Source organism: Sapajus apella, unplaced genomic scaffold (genome assembly GCF_009761245.1).
Source record: "Sapajus apella isolate SASKATOON/1434 unplaced genomic scaffold, GSC_monkey_1.0 scaffold46, whole genome shotgun sequence".
In the NCBI taxonomy this organism is placed as follows: Eukaryota; Metazoa; Chordata; class Mammalia; order Primates; family Cebidae; genus Sapajus; species Sapajus apella.
The window spans coordinates 13,030,417-13,048,305 of NW_022436986.1; the positions used below are offsets into that span (position 1 = coordinate 13,030,417).

At 42.5% G+C, this 17,889-nt stretch overlaps 1 protein-coding gene across 4 annotated transcripts in view; it reads left to right on the top strand.

Annotated features, from left to right (window-relative positions):
• Positions 1-1,142: 1,142 nt before the first annotated feature.
• ZNF462 (zinc finger protein 462) overlaps positions 1,143-17,889 on the top strand; it is a 152,977-nt gene continuing 136,230 nt past the window's right edge. For 2 of the 4 annotated variants that reach the window (XM_032240276.1, XM_032240279.1), the window contains exon 1: positions 1,143-1,427. The gene's annotated coding sequence lies outside the window, so the exon portion shown is untranslated. The other 2 variants (XM_032240278.1, XM_032240277.1) reach the window with 2 other exon arrangements.

Consider the following 17,889-nt stretch of genomic DNA (forward strand, 5'->3'; position numbering starts at 1 on the left):
AAAGTGCAAACAACGCGGGGCTGGAGGGTGTAAAGTTATTTAAGCAGGCTTTCTTTTTTTCTTTTGGTGCGCAGTCAAAACATTTCACAAGTTAGGAAAAGAAAGTGGTGGTTCCGAAGCTCGGAATGATGGGCTCTTTTTCTCCTCCACCCCCCACCTTCCATATCAGAAAAGAAATAAAACGCACAATGAGCCTTTATTTCAGGGGAGAAGACTTCAAAATACGTGCCAGTAATGGACAATTTGAGCTTTTCACTGGAAATACTCACACCGCAAGCTGGAAAGGGATTAAAAAGCCCCACGTGGTTGATCTGGGTTTAGACTTGCAACCTCCAGTTCCCCATGTATGTTCTTTGCAAAGGTTGGCCTCTAGATGGATGCAAGTGAGGAACCCTCTGGGGCCCGGGCTCGGCGCCTCGGGCAGGGCTGACGGTGGGAGCGTTATGAGCTGCCGGGCAGGGTCCTCACCGGGGGCTTCCTCTGCGGGTCAGGGCTGCCGGGCGCCACCGGGACGCGAGCGCGCACGCCTTGGCCCGGCCGCCGCGCTCCTCGCACCGCCTTCTCCGCAGGTCTTTATTCATCTCATCTCCCTCTTCCCCTTCTCCTTCTCCTTTGCCTCCTTCTCCTCCTCTTCCTCCCCCTCCTCCACCACTACCTCCTCCTCCTCCTCTGCCGCCGCCACCTCCTCCTCTTGCATCTCACTGGCCTGGCTCTGTGTTGCTCTGAGTGACAAAGACAATGTCCCAGCCTTAACTTTGCAACCACCTTGCCTCCTTCTGGGGTTCAGCAGGGGGGAGGGGGGACAGCAGCAGCAGCCTCAGCATCTCCTCCAGCTTCTCCTTCTGCTCTTCTCCAGCTCTTGGATAATCCTTCCTCCTTTTTCCCCAAGCCTTTTTCCTCATTTCTTTCTTTCTTTCTTTTTTTTCTTCCTCGCTCCTGCACGTTGTTGTTGTTATTAGAAAGGCTTCGCGCACCCCCTGGTGCTCCGGCGTTTTGTGTGGCAGGAGAAGATTGTCTTCCTTCTCTCTTTCTGTCTTGCTTTCTCTCTCCCCCTGGTTGCTCATTATTCAGAGAGAGACACAGAGGGAGGGAGAGAGAGAGAGCGCGCGAGGGAGAGGGAGGAGAGGAGAGAGAAGAGGAGAGAGAGGGGAGAGAGAGAGAGTGAGAGGGAGAGGGAGGGAGGGAGAGAGAGGGAGAGGGAGAGAGACGGATATCTCAGGTCATCTGCAGCTGCAGCGAGTCTGAGGAGCCGAGGAAGGCAGGGAAGATGGCGATCCTCCATTGCTGAGACCCGGCAGAAGCACATGAGACTCCCAAACAACTTCCACAACAATAACCCGAGCAGGAAGAGGAGAAAGAGAAAGAGGATAAGGAGGCGGTGGGGCTGGAGAAACCGAAGCACCTCCCGGCGCCGGGACGCTTCTTCTGTAAGTTACTGCAATTAACAGCCACCTCGGGGTGGTCCGAGTGCTCCGGGGAGGAGAGCGCGGGGTGGTGGAGGCACAAACGCGCTCATTCATTCGGCCAAGGAGGGTTGGAGGAGCGGGGAGGAGAGGAAGTCCCCTGCATGGACTGGCTGTTGGAAGAGGAGAAGAAGCGAGAGAGAAGAGGAGGAGGGGGAGGAGGGAGAGCAGGAGGGGGAGGAGGAAGAGGAGGAGGAGAAGCGAGGGAGGAAGAGGAGGAGGAGGAAGAGGAGGAGAAGGTGGTGTGGTGGCAGTGGAGGTGGCTGTGCTTTTCCTGCTGGCTGCTCCTTCTGCTGGGGGGAGTGAGCGCGGTGGCTTAATTAATTTCGTGTAGTTCTATGAAGAGAAGAGAAAATGAAAGATGAGTGAGAAGAGAGCTGGAGGCTTAGGACGGATGCTCCGAGTGTGGGGACTGGAGTAGGGACAGAGAGGGGGGCGGAGGGCGGGAGGCAGGAGACCTGAGCCGAGAGCCAGAGGGAGCGAGCGAGGGTCAGAGGAGGGAGAGCTCCGAGCCAGCGGCCCCGACCTGAGCGGGTTGACCTCTTTCTTTCTCTGTCCCTCTCCTTCCTTTCCCCCCTCTGTCTGCCTGTCCCCCGCCCGATGGCAAAGCCGTGCGGATTGGCACCCCCCTCTTCCTCAGGTATTTGGCTCTCTCTCTCTCCTCTCTCTCTCTCTCTCCTCTCTCTCTCTCCCCGAAGTTGGGATGCGGGGTCGGGATGTGTCGGGGGGTGGCTGCTGCAGCCGCTGGTGCCGGTGCTGCTGGTGAACAGAGAGGCGAGGAGCGGGGGGCACCGGCCGGGTGGGGGGCGCAGGTTCAAGAGCGGCTGAGGAGCTGTCTCCAGGCTGGGGGTTCAGACGCGTCTGGTGGAGGAGGACAACGGTTTCTGGAGACGAGAAGCCATTACACACGCTTGGCTCTCCTCTGAGGAAAGGAGAAAGGAAGGCAGGGGCCTGGGGGGGCGTCTCACTCCTGGTGCGGTTCCCAGGGGTCTGCCCTCCTTCCAGGCACGAGGGGAAGCCGCAGCCGCCCCCCATTGGAGCAGCCCCTCTTTCCCTTTCTTTATCTCCCTGTCCTCCATTTGCAAGCTGTCTGCTTTGGTTCCAGTCCAGACTCCAAAACACAAAGCTCCTTCTCACGTTCATTCTCCAGGCTGTTCACCATTCCTGAAGGAACCCTCATTTTCTTTTCATTGTAGCTTCTAACCTACAGAGAGGGAGGGAAGCTGCCTGGAGTTCCTTTTATATTCCTCCCCAACCAAGGAAAAAAAAAAGTTTCATTTTTAAGCACGCGTCTGGGATGGGGATAGACCAACCAGTTGGGGCTTTCTCCCAGGGCTCCCGGGGGCTGTGTCTGAGTGTCTGTGTTGGCTGTTTGGTTTGCTTTGGTTTTGTTTCTGGAGGTTGCTTGCAGGTTTTTGGAGGAAGTGACTAGTTTGGTTAACAGCTGGGAACTGAGTCAGGTAAGCCGTGTCATGTTGTAACTCCACCAGAAAATGGAGGAGAGCGGGTTTCCAGGAGACAAAGCTGAGATGAGAAGTGTTTATAAAATTATGGATGTCTCCATTTTGAAGCTCTGTTGGTGATGGGTGGAGGAGGAGGAGGAGGAGGCTTGCGTTGCCTACTCCTTCTCCCTTTCCAGAGGGAAATCTTGTAGTGGTTCCTCACTCTCTATTCATTATGCAAGGAAATGAGGGCTTTTTAAGGGTTCCTCAGATTTTTCTCCCACCAAAGGAGTGCTTTCACAAGTTATTGAGGCGTTTGTTTCCATTTTAAAGTAAACTTTTGGAATTTTTTTTCTCCTTTTGAGTGGCCCTGAAGGGTTTTGACCTCCTTCAGGAAAGGCAAGGCAAAAACCTTAAAACATTTCCACTGAGGTCTTCACACAACTTCAGGCTGCACCAGGTCTCCTGAAAGTCACCAGGAAATGTTATTTCATCCTTGTGAAGATGGTGATGGCCCTAAGCTGAGATTTTTTTTGAGTTCTAGGGCTTGGTTATCATCATGTTTTGATGCATTGCAAGACTTTATTGTCTCATTTGGGTTGGTTTCTGCAAATATAAAAAATAGTAAGAATAAGCCTGCAAGATCTCTGAGGAACTCTAAGACTGACTAACACCAGTTTCTCCAGGTTCTCCATTTCTCTTCAGGTCGTTCCATTTGTATGTTAGGCCTTCTTTTAGTTCCTTTGTTTCCCCCTTTCCCTTTCCTTCGGCTATTTTTTTCTGTGTTCTGAAGTACTCTTAAGTCTTCAGAATTATCAGTAATGTCTTCTTAACAATGTGACTATGGAAACAAATTTTAAAAACATTATGTCGGTTGAGAAAAACTTATGTCCAGATATCTTCACCTTTTTAATTGGGAGGAATTTATTAATCATGTAGGAAGACATTTTGTGAGAATAATCTGAAAAAAGGACCGAGTCCTACCCTAGTCCACACATTGTTGGGAGCTCTTCACTGATTAGTTGTAGAGAATCTACATAATTGACCCAAGCAAAGAACTAAATCCTGAAATGCTTCAGGAATTTATAAAAGCCAACCATGAAGATGTTGCTTTTCCATTAGGTGAGGTAGCCATCTTGAGGAGGAGGGAAGATGTTGGAAGAATTTTAGATGAACTGTTGAAGATAGGTGAGGAGGGCTCCACGGTGGAATGAAAACTTGGAGGAGATTCAGAACCAATTAATATATTTTAAGGAGGCTAATTGGACCTTGCTTTCAACTAAGGAGAAATAATAGAAAGGTACCAGCTTCAAGAGAAATAAGGAAAACATTGGTGAGCAACTTGTAACAGCATTTTTCTTGCTTTGCTTTCTCATTATGTGTCAGATTTTTTGTGTGTAAAGTTCCCTATGTCTACAGTATTTTCGTGCATATTGAAGTGGTTTTAGATTCCAGATGTAATTATATTCTGTTGAGTAGCTGGTAGCACTGTCACTCAGTAAATGCACAGTGCTGTATATGACAACATCACATTTTTCAAACCAAACTGTTGTGTCATTAATTGAGGGTTATTGTTCTTCTGAGGGGTGTGAAAGGAGAGGGGAAATACATGGTTCTTTAGCTGATAATTGTCCATGGTCAATGAAGTAAAACCATGTTTGTGCAGAGAAGAATTTATGGTTTTCAGTTGATGTGTATGCTCATTTAAAAATACTTCTGTTCAGATCTCTGCTCCTTTATGAAAAACCTAGGGCTCTCCAAGAACACTTTTAAAAAATCCTTCTTGGAATCATAACTTTTATTATTTGTTTTTGAACGTTACCTTTTGATAGCGTTACTTTTGCTCTGAAGTGAAATTTCACCAATATTATATTTAAATTTGCTAATGCATAAATGGATGCACCAAACCGGGTGTCCAAACTGGGAAGTTCAGATGCAATGGATCAAGAGTTATTTGGAAAAGTAACTACCAGATAATTTTACATCTAATTAACCATGTATGTTTATGTAAACATAAGTACATTATATACTGATCTTGAAACAAATTTTCATGATTTTTTTATTGTTACTGATAGCAGGACAAGTGGTTCATTTGCTTATTTCAGCGGGGGAAGAAATCTAACAATCTGGTTGCCAGTTCGGCAGTTTGTCTACATTTTTCACTTTGCAACCAAATGTTTTGGCGTGTTAGAGTTGAACTTTTCTGGAGGGCAAAAAATAGGTATTTAAGAGGCATCTTGGAATTTGGGAATGTGTTCTAACTGGTTATCTAAGACACATTCATCTCTGATGTCCTTCATCAACATGGCAAACACCATAATATTTAAGGACATGGTTTCCTGAATTTTTCTAGAATACGCATTTGAATTAAGACAAGCATTTTGGATAAACCACCATGAGAGAAAATGTGTCAAATCAGACATTTTCATTTAATGTCAAAGCTCAAAGATCATTTTTATTTATGAGACAAGTTCATGTGGCTTATTATGCAAATTTTTGCCATGCCTCTATCACACGGAGAAATTATGGGAAATATTTGCAAGCTATGATGCACACTGATATAAGAAAAATTCTTGTTGGATCCTCATATTCCATAATATTTCTCATATTGGATTTATGTCAGTCTAATTCATTGACCACATTCCCTAATGAATTGGTTTTTTCCCCCTTACTCGTTGGAGTTGGAAACAACTTTTAGAGGAAAAAAAAAAAAAAAAAAACTTATCTACTCTTCATAATGAGCCTTCCGGAAGACAGAAGGAGGAAAAAAAAAAAAAAATCCAACTCTACTAATGGACTTTAGAGTACTTGTGGTCAGTTTTCCTGAAAGAAAGGAATGGTAAAGTTGCAATGGGAAAGAGTCCTTTTTTCTGTGTGATGGAGTTTAATAGGGTCTAGTCTGTCTAAATTTTCCTTGATGCTGTGATTTCTTGGTTAAGGTAACCTTACTTACTCTTTATGGTATGTGACTTTTTCAGACTTATAGTTGACTGCATCATGGAATTGAGAAAGCTGTATCAGATATTCTAAATTGGGGAACAGAGATGTTATTTTATAATGCCACAGTCACAGTTAGGAAACATATACATAATGGACTCTTACTGCTAAGGATCTGGCATGAATGTATGACTCAAGTGGTTGGTATATCCAATAGAAGTGGAGGGACTATATTTCCATGACTGAAAGCTAAAATCCAGTGGACTGCAAAAAAAAAAAAAAAAAAACCCCAACAAAAACCTATGTGTGTGTTGGGGGGGTGGGGGTTGGGGGTGGGGGTGTGTGAAAGCAAGTATCTTGTGAGTTTCACATACTTATGGAGTTGATGGCTTTGAGAGAAACATTAGCTGGCTGTTGGTGACCTATTAATTGATTATGAGAAAACAGAGAGGAGAGCAGATAATGCTAGAAGAAAATTCCCCTCCTTGTGTGATATGCCAAGACATCTGGCAGATGTTATGTCGGGCCCTAAGGAATGGACAGTTTAATTTTAGCCCTAGCAAGGAAATGGGAAGTTCTAAGCTCTTTTAATAGCACAAGTCTTAGTTTGGGGAAGGTTGCTTAAAAAAATAGGAAAGAAAGGAAAAGAGGCATTTAGTGTTATGTGGAAGAACTCTAGGGAGTAGGGAGTAAAAACTGAAGTTTTGGGGTAGGGAACAAAAATATTATTTCTCATGTAGAAATTAACATAAAAATTATTTTAAAAGTGACAAATAAGTAGGGACTGTGAGGTATTTAATATTTACCAGGCAGATCTTCCAATTTAGTTGTCTTAGGCCTTAGAGAGATCATAGAGTTTAAGTCTCCTTCCTCCACTTGCATTATACTGAAGAGGAAACTGGCACAAAGACATGCAGTGACTTGCACAAGGTCAGAAAGTTCAGTTGTAACCAAGCCAGGCCTAGAACTCAGGTCGGCAAACTCCAGCCTAGTGCCCTTTCCACTACCCCATTGCATTTGATTGTTGAGGGTTGTGAAATAGCCACTCTCTTCTCCAGGGCTCAATGCTTTCTGAGACGCTCTGTACTCACACACTAGTGGGCAGAGGTATGGATTTTTCTTACTTGAATTTAACATGTTGAGGAGCTCAGGGTTGAGCATGGTTTCATTCATAGATCCAGAGACCAATTTTGTTCATGTGACATTCAGTTAAGTGTGAGCTCCTGGGTTTGTAGCTGTACTTTTCATCTTTCCTGCTCTCATCTCTCATTCCATCATCCAAGGGCTTGGGAGCCCTTTTCAGATGTCCTTTTTGGGAAGTTTGTCTGAGTCTATTGCAACTTACAATAGTGGCCACAATTGGACTCTGAGGATCTATTTTGCAGCGTGGTTCAGATTTAAATTGGCTCCTTTCAGAGATGCCATTTTGTAATACTGATGAATGGCTGAGAGGTGAAATCCAGTCTGAAACAATTACTGGTGGTTTTCCAATGTTCTTACTCATTCAAAATGTGCCCTCCATGTATCTTCTTGGAGCCCAATTCTGTCTTGCAGACCAATGGCTAACCTTTTCCCATTTTCCCAATATACATGAAATTATCCTTAAAATCACTTTTAACAACACAAATAGCGTTCAACCATGAGCAATGGGACAGTCCTATAAGGAAGGGTGCAATGGATTTTTACTTCTGTCTCTTCTTGGATGAGCAAAAGTGATTTTGTAAAGAAGAGTGATGTTTGGAAGTTTCCACATTTTCTAAGCTTCTTCCAAACGAATGCATCAATTTTTAATCCTGGAGGCAGTGTGGAGAAGGTAGTGCTGGATGTGGACTTCTGGCAGAAACACAGTTAACGCTGTAAACAGTTGAACCTCAGTGTGGCATTCCTCCAAATGAATTGACTGTCGAAAATAAAATGTTCCAGAAGAACTGGGAGAACAGGAAAGAAGTTAAAACAGCATGGTTTGCATGCCAGTACTAAAGGAAGAAAAAAAAAGTTTGGGTTGGGGGGGGCATTGGAGCAAAGATAATTGTAAGTTGAACTGTCTCTTGGATTTATAAGACCCAGGAGAAGAAGTTTCCAAATGTGGGAAAATGGGTTTTTATGAATTTAGATTGTATTTGCAGTTTACTAGGAAGCTCTTTTGGATTCTTTTTTTTTTTTTTTTTTTTTTTGTCCCCTTGAACTTTGTATTTGGAGAACTGTACACACTGATAAATGGGAAGTCCATTGGAAGCAATTTGGATTTACATTTTGTGCCTGGAAATGCTATCATAAAAATTATCTCTTTTCTAAGTCCTCCTATCCTCATCAACGGAAGCACATAGAGGATTTTTAAAGTCTTTGGATGTGTGATACCAACACAAAGTTAGTTATTTTCATGGCTTAGAAAGACAAGAAATGAGCGGTGTGGTGTGAGGAGGTGCTAGTAATGTCACCTACAAATGCATTGTCTTTTACTTCTGGTGAGCTGATTGCTTGGTGTCTTCAAAGCATTCTTGCCTAATTCCTAGCTGGAAACATTTTTTCTTGAGTTATTCTTGGAGAGAAGGTTTTTTTTGTGTGTGCCAGGTCATGGGTATTTTGGTATTGATTTCCTTGCTTTCATGTGTTTGCTTGTTCAGTTAACTGCATGTTGCTTCTGGATATTAATAAAATACTTGTGCTGTGCCTGTCCACATCTTACCCTTAACCTTATTCAAAGAGTAGACCCTGCACTTTAGGGTGAAGGGGAGGCTGTTAGGTACTTACTTGTTAAAAAAAAAAAATTAATACTTGAAGAAGAGAACTGTATAATTCAGGAAGTTATTTGCTAGACCTTCACATAGACAAATTTTAACAAAGACCACACAAGGAAAGATGGAGAAAATTCTACTAGGAACCAATAGATCCAGATTAAAATGTTTTAGGATCACTTAGTAGGAAATTAAGCATTTGCCCAGGATGAGGAAGCGAAGTCTTACCTCTGTATTCAGCTTGGTTGGAGCACAAAAGGAGCTGTAGGCCCAGGTGAGACAACTGTGTCATAAGTAATTAAGCCCAGGATTTGTGGAGATGCTTAGCTGCCACAGAGCCCAGCTGGGGAAGGCCAGACTCACTCCGAAGTTCTCGTCTGGCCAGTTGAACCAGAACACACCATAAAGCCTCCAAATTTTGGAATTCTTCTTTTTCCTGTTCTGATTTAAGAAGGTAACGCCATTATTCTTCGGTTTTGCTCTTGTCAGCTGAGTGCTTCTCTTCTGAACTGGGAAATGCCAGAGGCTGGGAGGTGGGAGCTGATTTCCTCTAAGGGAAAATTCTCCCCGTTAACACTACAAATGTGCCTTAACATTGTACTTATTACTCCAGAAATAATTGTGCAGTGGTACGATGTGGGATACTTGAAAGATGTTTGCTGCACAAAGGTTCCAATACTCACCTGCAGATTAAGAAATGAGTTTCTAAACCATCTCATTTCTGTTGCTAATGAAAAGCTTTGGAAGGCACCTGTGAATTAGAGCTCCAGCTGCTATCAAGGTAGGGGAAGTTAGGCCTTGAAAGGATACATGGATTAGCCCGTCAGAAAAGCAAACAGTGGCATCAGCACAAGTAGAAAATAGACAAGGTTGTTAAAGCTAACAGGAAAGTAGGCTGAAGCATTGCTGTAATTATACGGTGGAAATTTGCTGGGAAGGAGTGACTGCTTGGATGGGAGAAGGAAAAGAAGAAGAGAAGCAGGAAAGTAATTGACTAGTTGAAATAGAAGAAGTCTATCCACTGGGAAAAGCCTACAGGAAGAAGTAAGGCATTGCTTTTAAGAAAACAATAAAGCAAGTAGAAAAAGACCTTGTAATTTGGTACCTAACACATGTGAAATATGAAGACCAGTGCTCAGATCCACATTCTTTGGCCAGTTCCTATTGTAAAAAATAGAATTGGGTTTGGAGGACAATTTATGTGACTTTGGGGTTACAAATACAGCCTTTCTCTTAAAGGACAGATGGAAACTGGAGGGAACTGGTTAAGTAGGCCTAGGTGGAGATTTTGCTGGAAAATGAACAAAGTAGAGAATAGAGCACAGCAGAAAATAGCTGCATTATTAATGGACAGAAAATGTGATAGTCCTCTCTAAAGTGATCCATAGAGCTTCCCTACCTATGCCCTGGGTATTAGAAGAAATGAAGAACAAAGACATGCCTTTTCAGAGGGGAAAGGAATGGACCATGACTACTGCCTGGTGTCAGTTTGGGATTAAGCCATTGGCTTGAGCCAAGCGTCACAAACTGATCTCCATCCAGTCCCAGCATTTTAAAATCCAAAACAAGGCCATTGCGCTTCAGAATGTTTAGCTATTCTAATCCCTAATTACATCATCCCTCTGCGTTATGACCAATTAGTCAGCAATTGAGCACCAACATTCAACCCAGGTTGCCAAGGGCCTGATAGAGGGGTCCTTCGTTTGGGGTACAATTTGAATGCTGGGTTATTGACTGAAGATGACCAAAGATAGATACCAGCTAGAGATCATGTAAAGATTTCAGTAGCAAGTGCTTATCACCCAAAATCTTTTCTCTTCAGTGGTTTCTATCTTAAATAGTCTTCTCTGAAGACTAATTAGTATTTAATAATAATAAGTGGGAAGGGAGTCTTTGTAGAAGAGGCCATTTTCTTTTTTTAATTTTTTTTTTTTTTTTTTTGAGACAGAATCTCGCTCTGACACCCAGACTGGAGTGCAGTGGCATGATCTCAGCTCACTGCAACTGCCACCGCCTGGGTTCAAGCAATCCTCCTGTCTCAGCCTCCCAAGTTGCTGGGACTAGAGGCGCACACCAGCACGCCCAGCTAATTTTTTGTGTTTTAGTAGAGACGGAGTTTCCCCATGTTGCTCAGGCTGGTCTCAAACGCCTAAGCTCAGGCAATCCACCTGCCTCGGCCTCCCAAAGTGCTGGGATTACAGGTGTGGGCCATTGCACCTGGCCTCAGAAGAGACCATTCTCATTTGAACGTCAGAGTTCAGCTGCAAGAACTTCTCTCCTTTCTGCTCAGTTGAATATTGTCTGTTCTAATATTGGGTAAGAACAATAGAAAATAAATGATTCCTTCATCAAAAAAATCAGCCAACACTGTAGAGTGGGAATACCACATAGACCTTAAAAAATGCTGTCTCCCTTCCTGGACTGACTCATAGGTAATACTGCATAATTCTTTTTCCTAACATTTAATATGAACCAGGGACTGTTCATAGGGTAGAGAAAACTGAGGTTTAGGGAGGTAAAGTAATTTAGCCCAAGTCATGAGGCTGCAAAGTTGGGGAGCCAGGATTCACATGAAGTGGGGCCTGCCTCCGGAAGCCTGGCTCTCAGCTGGTGGGACCTGGCCTTGGTTATTACTTGCTCTGCTGATAGCTTATGTTCTTGATGGTTTACCTCTTCTAGTTGCTTATGCCAGGAGTATATCCTTGGAGTTCTGGAAGGAAATCTGAGAATAATGGAAAATTAATTGTAATGTATTGGTTGATATGAGAGATAGAACTTTATTGTAATAGGTTGAGAAAGTATGTTTAACTGAAGAGCACCCTTTTCTGAAGTATAGAGGAGATGATAAGAAAAACAGCAAGAGGCCATGTAAGGGACATTTTTTTTTTTTTTTTTTTTTTTTGAGACACAGTTTCACTCTTGTTACCCAGGCTGGAGTGCAATGGTGCGATCTCGGCTCACCGCAACCTCCGCCTCCTAGGTTCAGGCAATTCTCCTGCCTCAGCCTCCTGAGTAGCTGGGATTACAGGCACGCGCCACCATGCCCAGCTAATTTTTTGTAGTTTTAGTAGAGACGGGGTTTCACCGTGTTGACCAGGATGGTCTCGATCTCTTGACCTCTTGATCCACCCGCCTCGGCCTCCCAAAGTGCTGGGATTACAGATGTGAGCCACCGCGCCCGGCCAGGGACATTTTAAGGAATAAACATTTTAAAATTATATCAGACTCAGAAAAAAAGGAGCCACCTACCTGTTATGGCGGAACGATATGCTACGTGACTTAATTTTTTAATTGTAGAAAAGGTATTTTACTTTTCTTCTTCATAGGGCCCTTTTTGAAGTCTCGGCGCCCTGTGTTGGCTCTGGTTACTATCAGCCTGAAAAATGTTTTCAAAAGCTACGCAGACATTTGAAAATTAGTTCTCTTTAATGGTCATTTATGGAAATGGTGCAGATTCTCTTAAAAAGTGTGAATGCTAATACTTCCTGCCCCTTTTTGTGATGACCGTGTGCTCTGTTCAGATCATGGAGAGGTGATGAGTACTTTGGTTTTATTTGCCTCTCCCTGAAACACTGCAGGACAGTAAGGAAGTTCATGGATGAGCACAGACGTCCGTAATAGAGTGACACACTGTGCTAAGGGAGACAGAGTGATCCAAATAGCCCTACGATATCCAGGAGAGTAGCTTTTCTGCAGGACGGTGGTTGGACGTTAGTTGCTAAGTAGACTCTTGAGCTCCAAAGCATCTAGTTGTGGTTTTATAAAATCTTCACTTTGCCATGGATCTATTCAGTAGATCTCTGGTCCCTGGACAGACCCATAATCAAAACCTTTGTAGAAGGATAAACACAAGCCTTGTTTATAAAGTGTACTGGAGCAGGCCGTGGAGTCATCCATTTTTACTTCTCATCCATATCATTATTTACCAAATTTATAAAAACCGTTATTTTCTTAAAGGACTAAAATAGAAAAAAAGGCTCAGAAAAAAATATATGAAGTGAACAATTGAACTGTATAGTTAAAGACAGGAAAGTGGAACTGAAGCGTGTTGTTCTCTGGGCAGAATTTCTAATTTAGAGGAATAGGGACTCCATTCAGCCTCAGATAGCATAAACTGTGACCCGAGGCACTAGTGCCTAGCGTTCTAGGATAATCCCTCAGACCAGCCTGACTCAAAGACCAGTTCTCAATGGGTTTCTTCAGTTTTCCTTTTAATTCTTTGAGGAAACCTACCCAGGCTACCTTCAGGAATTGCTTTGCAGGAAGCCAGGTGAACTGGGTCAACATATCTTTGTAGATACAGTGAGAATTCGTAATTTGTGAACACATTCAACATGAGGGGTTCCATACGAGAGGAAGCATGGAATATGCTCTAAGGAAGTAAACATAGAAAGTTTCTGTATACAGGCTTGGCAAAGGAATCATTAACTCTTGAAAGGAAAACCACATTTTCAAAGATACATTCTGTGGTAATTTAAAAAGTGCATTGTACAGATCACAGAAAATAGCACCTATTTAAGGAGGCAGAACTGTATCTTTCCCATTTGTGTGGAAGTTTTTGTCATTCATTCCATCTTCTCCTGTGGCTTTGCCTCCAATTAGAAATTATGCAGGCCTGAGAACTGAAGTGGTGTTGAAGAACAGATGTCAGCTGTTCCTGAAATTCATCTTTGCCCCTTGGTTGACTCAGTGTTTCAGAATACCTCACCCATTCTTTTTCTGACCAGTGGTTGTAGTTTGTTAATAATGAGTGAACATCACCCATAGGTCCTGAAATTAGCAAGTGTTAAATGTTAGGTGATTATTAGGGGAAAACAAGATAATCTAGTCAGTGGGCTTAATTAGATTGTGATTGCCCAGTTGCTGCTTCATGATAATTATATTCATAACCCCAGTTCTAGACGTCAACTACAATTATCAAAATTGACCCCAGCATAGGTAAGTGTTAGCAATCTTATTTGAAGCAGCTTCTGAATAGTGAATATCTGATGTTTTCAATGTGCTTCTGCCTTTTTTTGCCGCTTTTCCATGATCTTTCCCCCATCTTAGTAAAAAGATCCGTAGCAATATTATTTTGTCTGTGACCATGCACATATTGTATAGCTTGTGTTGGTGTCTACAGAAAATGAAATTCTGAAGTTTTTAGGGGTCAAATATAACTGCAATGCTTTCGTAAATCAGCAAATAGGAATCCTGAAGCATAAAATTCCAAATTGGCTGGATTGTTATTTTCCTCAGCACATGAAACCTGTTAAGTCGATTGAATGTGATTCATTTGAATAGATCTTTTACTTTATAAGGCATAATCTTAAGATGAAAAAGAGAGTCATCTGTGTTTAAGATAATGCCTTAGCAACATGATCACTAAGATTTGAGGAACTGTAAATCGAGAACTTTTAACTTTATATCACCCCTTCCTTTCCTCCAAATTATGAAATTTGCTGCCAGTATATTCTAGTATAAAAAAAGAACATGTAATTACTAGGGACATTGTTTACTGTTTGTCTCCCAAATGAAGTCAATGATTTCCAGGAAATACAAACAACAACCTGTATCAGAAATGATACGGTGTGGGTATGTCAGTGTGACACTGTAAATCACTGGGCCAGATTGTCATTTGGCAGCCTTCCCTTTCTGACATGCAGTTATATGGGGAAATAATGCACTTAAAACTTCCGCACTATGGCTGAACTTCAGCTCAATTCATCTATCTAAAGAACAACTGGGAACTCAGCTACTGTATCTATTTAAGTATGTATATATGTGTATGTATATATGTACACATGTGTGTATCTATACATAGAAGTAGATACTCTCCAGGCACTTATTTTTCTCTAAAACATCAAGAATACAAATTTCCACCTAGCAGTCATCTCTTAGAATTTCTGGAGTAAGAATGCAGCTCTCTGTGTAGAGGTCTCTCTTGAGAAAGTGATGTTTAGTGGGTGGAGCATATTCTTTGGGGCTACACAAGCTGAGGCTGAAATTTGTCTCTGTCCATTACTAGCTGTGAGACCTTGAGTAAGTCATTAAACTTCTCTGCCCTCATGATTTCCTATCCAGTAAAATAGGAATTATTATAATTTGAATCTGTAGAACTAACATAAGGATTAAAAAAAAGTGTGTATAAGAGCCCTGGTTCATAATGGACACTCAGAAAAGGGATAGTTTCTTCCTTCCTCACTGATAGAGAAACTGAGGCAGAGATCTTCTCCAGGGTTTTGCCCCATTTATCTTTGGTCAATATATTAGGTATTTTGTTCTTGATCTTAAACCCAGTTTTTAGAATTGTACTTGTTTAATTTGGTACTGTATCGGCCTTTACTGATAAGTAGTCTTTGCTGCGGTTGTCCATTCCCAGGTAAACTATATTATATCTTGAACTGATGGTCTGTGGATGAAGTAACACTCTGTATTGCTGTGTGTGCATTCAGTAGGAGCTTGTAAACTACCCAAGAATGATGCCATTTCCTTTTGGAAAATTACATTTACATGGTAACAATGCCTTCAACCTGACCTTGCAGAACTATTCCCTGGAGTGTTGTAGGGGAACAATTTTTAATAAACATGAAGTTTTTCAAGCTTTTCAGAAGAAAGATGTTATTACTGTTCCTATTGTTTGGTATCATTCTGGCAAAAGTGATATGTCTAAGAAAATTGTCCTTATTGCCGAGAAAATATTGGCTGTGCTGTTTATATGAATGTTGTATGCCTCACTGTTGCTCTACTCACATAGCTATCTCTTAGCCAGTTTGAGGACTGCCCTGTAGCCTGGCTTAGAAATGCTTTGGTTTTCTCTGTGCAAATGTTTATTTTAATAGGCCACGTCTACTCGGTCTCACTAATGTACTATAATACCAGATGATTTCAGACCTCATGGGTAAGGAGACTAATTTTAGAGTGTATTAAGGGTAGATAATATTTTTAAATGTTGGAAAACATGGAATGGTGTTGGTAGGGCTTAACCAGACTTACCTTGTTGGGTCTGGCCAAAAGAACATTCATTGGTAACTTTATTGGTAGTGGTGGTGTGGTGGTGGTGGTGGTGCTGCGGATGTTAGTGGCAAAGATGAAGAACATGTAAGTGGTTCTTTGGTAAAACTGAATAGTGATTTTTCACCTGTACAAGCAAAGTACTCATGATTTTTTTTTTTTTTTTTTTACATTTGGGATATTTCCAGAGAAACAAAGATGTGATTTGAATGTTGTTGTTGTTATTTTTGAGCTAAGATCTTGCTCTCTCGCCCAGGCTGGTATACAGTGGCATGATCTAAGCTCAGTGCAAGCCCTGCCTCCCGGGTTCAAGTGATTCTTCCACTTTAACCTCCCCAGTAGCTGGGACTACAGGCATGCACCACCATACCCGGTTCATTTTTTATATATTTTGGTAGAGATGGGGTTTCAGCATGTTGGCCAGGCTGGTCTTGAACTCCTGGCCTCAAGTGATCTGACCACCTCGGACTCCCAAAGTTCTCGGATTACAAGGGTGAGCCACTGCACCCAGATGGAATGTTATTATTTTTTAATTATAAGTAAATTTTAGAGTTGCCACTCTAACTTTGTATCCAGGGCTATTTGAGGAGGAAAGAAAAACCTTCTGTTTATTTACTGGTGTTCAAATCTCTAGGATCCTCTTAAATAAGAGATTTTTGGTTTCCAAAGTGTAAACCCAAAACTAAAGGAGCAGAGATGTAGCTGTGAGTGTGACCATGGTTACTGGTACAGAATGCCCTCAATACAGTAAGAAATATGGGATGAAAAGAGTAGGAATTGAACCCCGGACTCCCTAGGATGCCTGAAAGACTTGTCCATTTGTCCACTTCCTTAAGAGATGTATTTGGGAATGCCACTTTCACATGGGTCCGATTCTTTTCATGTTGTTGGATCCTTGCTTATTTGTGACTACAGAGTAGTGGGAAAGCGATTGGCTTTGGGGTATGATGTGAATTCACACCCCTTCCTGCCACTTCCTAGCTTTGTGAACATAGGTCAAGCTCCTAATTGTTCCTCTGCTCCAGTTTCTTATCTTGAAAGTGGGATTCTCTTTCTGGTGAAGTCTAAGAGGCACAATATATGTAAAGTATTCAGAACCCTGCCAGGTGCCCAATAAATGGCCACCTCTACAGTTCATTTGCAATGATCAATCAGGGGCCACACAGTGCCTCTGGTACAGATGGCTTGCTCTTGCCATTCATCCAATGCCTGGTTTTACATGCCTAGTTAGCAGTTGTGGGATGATGATAGAGCTGGAAAGAATTTAGTGTCTTCATCTTCATGTGTTTTATAGAAGCTGCTTATTTAAGGAATGTGTGCCCTTCCTCTATTCATTCATCAAATACTTATTAAGCTCCTTTTGAGTACTAAGCATGCCTGTAGTATGCCTAGGTGGTCAAACCCAGGTGATGTGAGATCTCCCTATCACAGTTGTGTTAGGCTCTTTGTTTTGGTAATTGAGTGATTATGATGGAGATAGGTGTCCTCAGCCACATTCAAGTAGCCTGGAGACGGGATGGTGAAGAGTGGCTTAGGCTGTGGGTAGTGGATTCCTGTTTAGATGCATTCATTTCTATGTCTTTGTTTGTATATATTTACAATATAATCTGCTAACCATATAGTCAGTGCTGCTGTGGTTCGTAATCTGGCAGATCATTTAAATATTTACTCCAAAATATCTTGTTCTCTGTTGGTGTGAAGTAGAGTTTCCAGTTATTTTTAGGTCATTTTCATCTTAGCAACCCTGTTGGAGATGAACCAGACACGCTGCTGTAAACTGTCCCCACATTTGGATAGAATTTAATAAAGTAAAGTTTAATGGTTTGGTCCCAAGAGGCAAACAGACCATCTGGTTAGCAGAAGGTTAGGTCAAGTATTGCATGGCTGCTGAGAGGGCCACAAACCAGCCCTGATGCACTGGTAATGTGTCCAGTTGCTGAATGCATTAAGCATTGAAATGGTGCTTTCAGGTCTGCCGAGCCAGCAGTTCTGTTACCACCGCTGTGACGCAGGAGATAATTCAGCTGGGCAAGCAGCAGCATGGGGGTGGATCTACAGCACAGGATGTGTAATGTCAACATGAAGGATTGGAGCTGGCAGAAGGAAGGGAAGCAGTCATTTCATGCCAGTGCAGGAAGCCTAGAGAGATGCTTTCCACCCCCCACCCCTTGTCTCTTGTCCTCTTCTGGAGCTTTCACATTATGTGTTAAATGATTACCTTGTGCATGGTCCATGGCAAAGCTTCAGCTGATTTCTCTGCCTCTTTTGGAACCTGTCAGCATAAACAGAGTAAACTACATTCCACACACATGTAGGGCG